Here is a 7,726-nt window from a genome sequence, read left to right as displayed (position 1 = left end):
GAGGCTGACGAGAGAATATAATAAAAGGGTAAAACCAAGGAGCTTTGTCGCGGGAGAGATGGTCCTACGAGAAATACACCTTATCAGCGAGGATCAGGAGGAAAGTTAGAATCCACTTGGGAGGGTCCATACATCGTAAAGAGGGTAGTTGGAAACGGGGCATATGAATTAGAAAATTGCGAAGGAAAGGATACTGACGAAGAAGGAAAGATAATTTACGGTGAAGTAGAACGGTAAAATAGAAGACTAGATCATCCTTGGAATCCTGTTTACATTAAGAAATATTATCCATAAATGTAAGAAGCAAACAGAACTTATCAATAAAATATTTCCACAATCTTTATGAATGAATGCGAGCAGATAAGACCTCACATTAAGAGGCAATCAATAAAGAAATAAACAGTTTATAGGAAAACTTAAAACCTTCGCCTAGGAAGGCTGGGAACCCATGGCATGCACCCTAATACGCATAAGAATGCAAGAGGCAAAGACCTAACACATGGCGTGGACAATTCTCGGACAGAAAGCTAGGGGCAATAATATGACCTATCCGTTGAGGGTCCCTTTTATGATGGCCTTCGGTAAGGGGTGCAGAAATATGACCAAGGCGCCGACGTATTCGATTGAGTTGCGGGTTCCTGGGACATCTGAAACGTTACTGGCCATGTACGTCTGGCAAGTTTTGGCCACGATGCGCTTGATCCCAAAGAAACCCCACCTAGGGTGTGACTTCGTAACCCTAAGCCTCATCGGAGAAGAGGACAAGAAGTCACGAAAACAATTGAATGTCGTAATAACCGGATGGGAGGAGACCAACATGCATGTTAGGGTTAACCTCCTTGACGGGGCACTTAGGGGGAATATAAAGGGATGGCACCCTCTAGATTAGGGAGCTGTGTGACCAAAAAAGACGGCAATGTCACGGGGCTACTATTCACGGGAATAATTAGGCCTGTCATATTATCGCAAAGAAAAGCTCGACCAAGATGTTAAGGTGAGGTTGATGGATTGTTGTTCGCAAGAGTAACAAGTGCTTGATACTTTGCCGAAGAATACCCTTTATAACAGGGTGAGGCGCAATAATACCTTAACTAGGAGGCGCATTAAGACCTCATAAATAAGAGAATAAAAATAGGCAAAAAATGGACATGCACACTGGAATGGTATGACCATGAAGAACGTAATTGGGCGGATCTCACCTTGATCGGACAATGCTCAATAAGAACAAGAGGCAAGTATATACTTTTATATTTTTTGTTCTTCTTAGCATTCTCCTCTCAAGACTACGAGATGTCTAAGGCATAATCTAAGACTAAAGACAACACATCAAAGAAGGGAGCATAACATTTTTACAAACAAGCTTCAAGTATATACTTGGTGAGAAAGAGCTAGAGAGAGAAACCATAATGCCATACAATGAACAACAATATCACAATATACACTTGGGATCGGAGTTTATATACATAGGAGATTGGAAAAAGAAGAACACAAAGACAAAGGACCCTATTTTCTAATCATCATCTCCACCAGATTCATCGTCTTCGTAAGACTCGGTAACTTCTTATCACTCCGCATCCTCGCCGGAAGGCGGATTGGGATAATTAGTAATAGGCACTGATTCGGGCTCGTCGTCAGAAAAAACTTCAAGAGTAAAAGAAACACGAGGAATGTTCGCCGATTCGCGGACCTCATTGAAAAGCCTGACCTTTTCATCCTGAGCATTTCGGCGAAGCTTTTTTGCAACTAGAATTGCGTCTCTTTTCATATGGTCAAGATCTTCGTTTAGATCGCGGACGTCCCCTTGAAGATGATGGATTTGATCCTTGAGCTTGTCTTCAGACCCTGAGATAAATAAAAGTGAATAAGTAGGATATGTGGCAATCTAAGGCAAAACCAAGCGGCTAAGAAAGGAAAACCTACGGCGAAGAGCGTACAAAATATTTTTCTCCTCAACAAGCTGTGATTCTAACTGAGAAATACGAGAATTCTTGCGGGCGATACAATCCCGGCTTTCGTGAAGCTCCACGAGATGGGACATGCTGTTATTGTGCCCCTGAGAAGGCGAATAAGGAATAGATGAACAAGGTAGTTATGTAAGGTCTCAGGAAAATAAAATCAGTTGTCGCACTTACCAAACACAGCAGGGCAGCATGTTGTTGAGTGGAGAGGTTCAAGGAAGCATTTTGGATAAACCCTTGATCAGCGTCTAGAAAGGAATCCGATCTCAAGGAGGTCAGGGATTCGGCAGCCGCAGACCTCAGGGAAGGAACCGAGCGAGTTGTCACGAAGATATCTCGAAGAAATTTCATATCAGGAAGATATGTTGAGTCTTTAGAATCATCAACCTGAAGACGGGAGGAGCTAGGAGGAAAACGAGTTACCCCCGAAAAATGAACTTGAGACGACCCGTCTACATCTAACGTGCGAGGACGACGTTGAAGAGGATCACGAGCACGAGAAGATGTTAGAGAATTATCCTGAAAGTCACGAGGTTAGTAGGCGAAGCCGAAGGAAGAGGCAGGCCACGAAAAGGAAACGAACCTGAACATGAGGGGAGGAAACTTTTGAACGGTCCCGTTTCCTTGTGTTTGTGGAAGGACCAGAGGCAGCCTAAGATTATCCATCCTAAAGAGTAAGAAATTAGAAATGAAAAAATAAAATGAAAGGAAACGTAGTCCCCAAAATACATACCTCTACGAGAATGGGCTTCTTAGAACGATCCTTAATCATGCCAAGAGGAGGGAGAGGATACTAAGGCAAAGAAAAAGGCAAAGGCGTTAGAAGAATACTAAGGCAAAGACAAGGGCGTTAGGGAGAATACCCAGCGCGAAATTAAGCCTACCTTAAGGGGCATCTTGGGCCAGATAAACCGATCCTAGCTCAGGAATCTGGGAAGGAAGGCCATTGGATCTCAGAACGAATTCGTTAGCCAAACGAATAGTGTTCCCCTCAGTTGGAAAACACCATGGCGAAGGCGAGCCAAAATATCCAAAAATAGAGGGTTCGTAGGATCATACAAGGGGAAAGAAAGTTCGGCTCTCAATTGACCGATAATGATGATCATTCTCGTAGAAGTCCAGGTTTCAGCTCGGATCCATCGATAGTTTAATTCCATCCGTTCAGAAGCCGTAACAGGAGGAGAAACGGATGAGTCTATTGCGGGAGATAAGGTGATTCCCATATTATCAAGATCAGCCTTGAAATATTAATAGGATGAAGATGTGTTAGGAGGAGGAATCTTTGTGGGAGCCATTAAAAGGAACAGAAGTGCGGGAAATAAAAGGGAAAAGAAAGAGACACTAAAGTTTCAAATAAAGGGGAGGCTAGGGTAATTATACCATACGACTGGTCAAAATAACCCACGGTTGAAGAATGCGAACCGGTGATCGACGGTTACGAGGAAGAAGGAGACCACGTGGAAAGCAAAGAGAGAGAGAAGAGGCGGTTATAAATTCCAGACGGTTCTTATTCTCCTCTCTCTATGATTGAGCAGAATAAGAAAAGGAAAAATGTAGTAGCCAAAGTATAAACCGACACGTGGCCATAGGGAAGGCGCGGTAATCTGGTGAGAAGATCTCATTTAACGCTCCGAGATTCGTCGTCAAGGACTTGTCAAATCAAGTCAGGGTTATTATTATCTACCTAGTGGCGAAGTAATATTCCAAACGAGATAACTCTCCGAAGATAACGTAAACACGACAAGAGCAGGATGTCCACCACGAAGTGAATAACGAAATAGCATGACTTGGATTGGACGAGAAGATATCCCCACGAAGGAGGTGAATTACTGAACAAGAAATAAGACAGGTGTCCCGACAAGCCCACGTGAAGACAATGAAAGGTGTGGAAAAACTTTATGGAAAATACACCAGGCGAAGCATAAAGCAACTTCAGCGAGATAATGTGAGTTTTATGCCATTAGGGTTGTAAGTTCCTATAAAAGGAGACCTTTGGCCAATGTAAAGGGAGGGCGAGAGATAGAGAGAAAATTAGGTTTTCCTTGTAACTCGGAGGCTGAGAGAGAGAGATTAGGGTTTCTGAGTTGTTCACGAATTAATTTGTATTTAGCCCAACATCAATCAATAAAAACTTAAACACACAAACTGAAACAACTGCTACCAAAGCCTATAAAGCACCACAAAGAATCAAAAAGAAACTTACCACCATTAACATCAAAAGATTCAAGAAGGTTGGGAGAAAGGGAAGTCATCAGAAGAGCCAATTCACCAAAAATTTGCTAACTATCTTCAGAATTTATGCACAACCTGCAAATATGGCTTCTTATAGCAACACTGTTGAGTTCACCACAACCCATCCCAGTATCCCCTTCACATTTCTCGCTGTCTTCGCTATCTGATGGCGCAGGAGAAGTTCCACTGGAATCAGAGTCATCACCACTACCTTCATCATCTTCATCTTCCTAATCAGGAATATTCAAACTTATCCTCAGTCTTTCTGGTTCACCCTCATTCATTGTCCTTGTGAAGATTTTGGGGTTGGAAATTTCATACTCAAAATGATTCCTCAAATGTTGTGCATCATACACTAGTTCTTTATGACTGCTTTCCTCATCACTTTCACAAGCATCAGAATCTAAATCACTGGTTTCCATCTCCCCTTCAGCCTCAAAACCATTATTTGAATCAGAATCACTCTCAGTCATACTTCCATACTTGGGTGCCTTGGCTTATTTCTCTTCTTGCTTCTCCTCCCATTCTTCATCTTTTCTCTCTCGGCATTCAAGATACTTTGGTACCCACATATCGTACAACTTCTCCAGTCTCCTCTCTTCTTGCTCTCGTTCTCGAGCAGCTTTTTCTCTCTTCCTTCGCTGGATTTGAAGTTGTATCTGTTGATCAATTTCTGATCGCACATCGTCTTGAAGCTTCTGCAACTCTGAAATCCCTAGTGAGGAAAGCATAGATATGGCTTGTGCATATACAGATGACTCGGGAGATGCAACAGATGACAGTTGTGAGGATTCTCCAGGAATCCCTGTACTCTGAGAAGAACTTCCAGCCATTTTTTAAACCCTCTAAATTATCTCTAAAACTTTCCCTTTCTGGTGATAGAAAGTTAATTTTCTGTTTGGAAAATGCTAATTACCCTCAAAAACCACCTTTTAAAGTCCTCACCATACCCATTCATTGTCATTTAAGGCACTTGGTTAAGCTTCATGTCGCTTTGTTTACCACGCCTCTTCAAAGCCATGCGTCTGAATTTACCCTTTCAATCATGATTACACTACCAAGACCTATTTTCAACACCTAATATTCATTAAGACCATTACCTCCTATGGAACTTCCATTAAGGGAGTATCTGGTAGGTTACCTAACTTTGATTTTTACTTTTGGGGTCTAATTAACATCTTATGTTGTATGCAGACTACGGAACGACATCATCAGTTGGGAGGCACCATTGCAGCTTGGGGCATATCAACCAGGAACGACTCTAGGCAACCTACCAATCATATCCATTCGGCTAACACAAAAACCCTCGCCCCCTATCACCCCTCTAGAAATAAAAATCTCCCCCCTTTTCTACCATTATTGCGTTTGGAAATTCTCATCATCAACTCAACATCATCATAAAAAATGACAAACAAAATAAATACTCAACAACCCATATCCTTGTCACCTATTCCCAAATCAATTTGTTTCAAATCTTCCAACACAATATCACTAGTCTTACCCTCTTGTGGCTCTTCCCCCATAATATTCATGTGAATACCTTGGCACGAAGACAAACCCAAAATCCTGGTATTGATAGTGACATACCATATGACAAACCTATCACTCAAAGTACACATTGCCCCCCCCCCCCCCATACACACAATAACCTTACATCAAAACTCCCCTGAAGTTCTCTCTGACTATAGTCAACAAAATTCCCATTCCTTTTTTAAGGATCAAATTCAAAAAAAAAAAACAAATCCCTTCAGCATCTCCATCTCCAGCATAACCTGCTACATATATCAAAACAATATCAATCAGAGATTTTTCTTTCTATCTCTCTATTTTATAATAGTTACTTGGAATCCTAATCCCAATCAAATAACAATCATATATACCCTTTGCTCTTACACCATGGAAATCCCATCCTCCTCTGAGAACTCCCATACCCTTAACCTTAAGATCCAAGCTCTCTCCACTCAGATGTATGATAAACTAAATCTACCATCTTCTTCACTAAACCAGTTTTCATTGACAAGAAAGTTAGCTTAGCATAAGTTGATACTAACTGGAAATGGTGTATGGAAGGATATGTTTGTTGTGAAACTCTAATCTCAACCATCTCAATCAGATATTACATCTGCAACAATTGGCCATTGGCTGAACATCCTACTGTCACTACCTTCAATGGTCAAAGAAACAAAGTCCTCATTCGTTTCCTTTCAGAGGAGGAGTTTAATAGAATCAATTCTCAAAAACCTTGGTTTGTTTGTGGTCATCTATCAGTTCTGAAAGTTGTACCAGTTGAAGGATGGCCACCAAATCTTCAACTCTCGTTTGATGAAGACATTATGTGGTTCATCTTGTGTAACATCCCCAATGAATGAAAAAAATTCGATGATGTCAAACTCCTTACTCTAAATATGGGAGAACTTATAGAAGCTCAAAATCGTTTGGAAAACACCCCCACAAGAAGAATGTTAAAGTTTGCATTAGAATTCCAGTTCAGAAAGCTCTACCAACAAGCATTCCGCTTTTCACAAATGGAAGAAATGAACCTTTTATCATTGAATGTAGACACATCAGAGTCCCAAGATACTTCTGCACCTCATGTCGCATCCTCCATCATAAAGATCAAAATTTCCCTTCTTGGAAGCTTAAGCAAAAGAAATTTAAAGAACTGGATGCCCTTTGTAGCAGTTACACTCTCCCTAGTATCTCTAAGCTAACGATGCCTTCTGCAGTCAAGGAAGTTATTTCTCCACCTATTGGCACTATTGATACCAACACGCTCAGCCCGGCGGATATACCAGACACACAAATGGGGTCAACTGCTTCGGAAGTAAACTCCAAAGGCAAGTCTGTGGCTGTCTAATACTTTCCAAATGGGCCCTTTTTGCAATATATCTACTACCTTGAAGATTTTTGATGTTGGTCCTGTTCAAAAACACCCAACTCAAATGGATAATGGCTTAACAATAATCTTAAAGCAAGTAACTACTCAAAATGTTACTGTAGCTTCCTCAATGACTGGTTCCGAGTCTACTCCAAATGGACCAATTCGTACTACCAACTCTTCAAGAAGATTCAAAACAACAGATTTACCAAATACCAGTCCTATAACCACTAGAGGAGCCGAAAGTTCTGCTGAAAAATAAGCTATAGCCATTCTCAAGAGAAAAATCAATCCAAGGTCGGATTTGAGGAAACGTACTGGAGCTAATTCTAATGCATCTAGCCTTGCTGCTATCCCTGAAGAGCACATCTCTACTGAGCCCGACTATGCTCAGTTGTGTACCCCAATTACCAATCTGGCTGAATTACCAGACATCGACCTCTCAATACCCAAACTATCTTCAACTCCTTTGGTAGCTTCAATGCTGCTAATCCTAGTCTTAATGCTTCCCAAAGTCCTATTCAAAGCGGTGATGGTTCCAATACTTCTCTTGGTGGTGGATCTGAATCTTCTTCCCAGGTAAACTCTATCCCAAACCATCCTAATCTTGATAACTCCAACCCTGTTTTGAACCATTTCCTGTCAATAACATAAATCT

This window comes from Papaver somniferum, chromosome 2 (assembly GCF_003573695.1).
Source record: "Papaver somniferum cultivar HN1 chromosome 2, ASM357369v1, whole genome shotgun sequence".
NCBI classification, from domain to species: domain Eukaryota; kingdom Viridiplantae; phylum Streptophyta; class Magnoliopsida; order Ranunculales; family Papaveraceae; genus Papaver; species Papaver somniferum.
Note: the sequence above shows the minus strand (reverse complement) of the source record.